General features: G+C 39.5%; 1 pseudogene; it reads right to left on the bottom strand.

Moving 5' to 3' along the window:
- Nucleotides 1-1615: 1615 nt before the first annotated feature.
- Nucleotides 1616-2225, bottom strand: LOC122735978 (annotated as a pseudogene).
- Between the last annotated feature and the right edge of the window lie 896 nt (nucleotides 2226-3121).

Genomic DNA, 3121 nt, shown 5'->3' with positions numbered 1-3121 from the left:
TGGCTATTTTGTAGACAGAATCACAGCATTCCAAAGTTGGGAGGGATCTCAATGACCACCTGGTCCCCCAAATAATTCATACTACAATTTATTGTGTGGTCATCAAGCCTCCATTTACAGACCTTTAGTGAGGGGAACCCCATTCACTACTTTATGAAACAATTAATTTCACTTTGGACAGTTCTAAAATTTGCCTTGATATTAATCCTAAATTTGTCTCTTTACAGATTCCATCCATTACTCTGGATTCTATCCTCTGGGGTCACACAGAACAAGTCTAATCTGTCTTTAACAGGACTTTGTTTCAAATATTTGTTTTCCCTTTTTTTTTTTTTTAGTGAGGCAATTGGGGTTAAGTGACTTGCCCAGGGTCACACAGCTAGTAAGTGTTAAGTGTCTGAGGCCAAATTTGAACTCAGGTACTCTTGACTCCAGGGCCATTGCTCTATCCACTGCGCCACCTAGCTGCCCCCAAATATTTGAAGACAGCTTTCATGTTCTCTCTGAGTTTTTTCCTCTTCAGGCTAAACACCTCTAGTTTTTTCAAATGCTACTTCTCTATAATAGACTTAAGACTTTTCACCACTCCTGTTTCCCTTCTCTTAAAATTGTCTCGCTTGACAATGTCCTTTAGAAACTTCAGTGCCCAACACTGAACACAATACTACAAATGTTCCCTGACCATGGCAGATTACAAAAGGACTATATATAACACCTTCTTGTTCTTCTGGAAGCAATGTCTAACACAGCTTAAGACTGCATGGACATTTTTTGGTTGCCTTATTAGACTACTGATTGATCTTTCAGTTTGCCCAAACCTTTATGTCTTTTTCAAATTGTTGTTTACTCATACCTCCCCCATCTCACACCTAGGAATCTGATTTTGTGAACTCAACTACATAATATTTTACATTTATCCCTTTTATATGTTGTATTAATATTCTACCCTGTCAAGAACTTTTGTCTTTCTCACTCATCTTCTAAATGTCTTCTGTTTCATGTCCTTTGAAAATTTGACAAACACACCAACTATGACTTTTTCTAAGGCATTTAAAAAAGGTTAAATAATACAGGGCCCAGGTCCTCAGGACATTCCACTGTAAACCAAGTTGCCATAGAACCATTTTTAATTAGTTCATTCAATCAGTCCCTAATTCATCTAATTGTAATATTATCTAACCTGCATACTCTATAGCATGAGAGACTTTATCAAATGCTTTGCTAAAATCGATATCAATAGAATTATTCTTATCTATCAATTTAGAAATTTTGCCAAGAAAGGACTTGACAATTCCGGCCTGTCTTTGTGGAAACCATATTTGTAATGACAAGTTCCTTTTCTAGCTATTCAATGGACATCTCTTTATTTCTTTTCTTTTCTTTTTTTTTTTTTTAGTGAGGCAATTGGGGTTAAGTGACTTGCCCAGGGTCACACAGCTAGTAAGTGTCAAGTGTCTGAGGCCAGATTTAAACTCAGGTCCTCCTGAATCCAGGGCCAGTGCTCTATCCACTGCGCCACCTAGCTGCCCCTTCTTTTCTTTTTTTATATCCAGCTTTTTTATTGAAAAACCTAGAGGGAAAGGTGAGAGGCAGTAAAAGCAAACAAGGCCACTTCTCAGAAAAGCTGCTTCTCATATGAATAGAGTCCATGGACACCACCTTCCACCTAAGCGGATGATGTCCTCTTCTCAAATTTCAGCTCTCCTGAGTACATCATGGCTCTGACTTGTGTTAGACTCTTGGCACCAATATCTTGGCAGGAGTTCTGGATGCCAGCAATCAAGTAGGGAACAAATTTGTGGATGGACCGTTTGTCCTGCATGCCCAGGACACCCCTTGAGCCTCCTTGATTTTGTCTGCTTCACTGAAATGGTTCTGGCTGCCGAGGTTCTTGTCCTTGGCATCAAGGGAGCCCATCTCCCAGTATTTCTTTAGCTGGATCCCATCAGAGAAGTAGTATTCCCTGGGGCCTCTGTGGTGGCCGCTAGCAGAGAGCCCATCATCACTGTGGAAGGTCCAAGGGCAAGTACTTTGGCAATGACGGGGATACCAACGCACCTTGCATATTCTGAGACCTTGTAGACAGCTGTCACCTGAGGCCACTCGCATGCCAGAACTTCCTGTGTAATGCAGATGGAGCCACAGCCCATGCCAACCCTCAAGGCGTCCATTCCAGCATCAATGAGATTTTTCGCCGGTGCAGCTGTCACCACATTGCCACCCATAACCTAGTCATGATCTTACCCAGAAAATGGTCATGTTCCTCTTCCTTAAGAAAGTTGATGTCACAAGAGGAGATGATACCCACCAGGCAGCTGCCCATCTTGCCATTATCTGTGATTGGGATTCCACCGAAGCCATGCCTTTCCTTGGCTTCAAATGAATCTCTGACTCGATCTTTAGGGCTCAGGACCACAGGGTCAGTGATGAAGCCCTGCTCATATTTCTTTACTTTGCGTACTTCGTTGGCCTCGAATTCTGGGATGTGGTTGTGTTTTCCAGAATGACTGTACCACTAACAGTCAGTAAATGAGCCTGTTTTCCCATAGCCTCTTCAAAATTTATGATTTTTACTTTTTTGTCATCTTTGCCATTCCAATGAGCATGTGGTGGAATTTCAGATTTGATTTACTTGCATTTCTATAATTTTAATGGTTTGGATTTTTTTTTATGTGGCCATAGATAATGTGGGTTTCTTCCTCGAGTAGTACCTTTTCTTATTCTTAGACCATTTATGAATTGGAGAATGATTTTTATTCTTATACATTTGAATCAATTCCTTATATATCTTAGAAATGAAATCCTTATCAGAGTAACTTCTAAAAAGATCTCCCCCCAGTTGTTTCCCTTTTAATCTTAGCTTTACTGGATTTATTTGTGCAAAAACATTTTAATTTTATGTAATCAAAATTAGCCATTTTATCTTCTGTGATTTTCTTTTCCCTTTGATTAGTTACTTTTCTCCCTTTCCATAGATATGATAGAAAAATTTCCCCCTTATCCCCTTAATTTGTTTATCATGTGATCTTTTGTCTAGGTCATGTACTCATTTAGTGCTTATCTTGAAGAAAGTGTGAGGTGTTGATCTATATTTAATTTCTTCTATACTTATTTTCAATTT

The sequence above is a fragment of the Dromiciops gliroides genome, chromosome 1 (assembly GCF_019393635.1).
Source record: "Dromiciops gliroides isolate mDroGli1 chromosome 1, mDroGli1.pri, whole genome shotgun sequence".
Lineage (NCBI taxonomy): Eukaryota > Metazoa > Chordata > Mammalia > Microbiotheria > Microbiotheriidae > Dromiciops > Dromiciops gliroides.
This window is presented reverse-complemented; position numbering and strand designations above follow the sequence as displayed.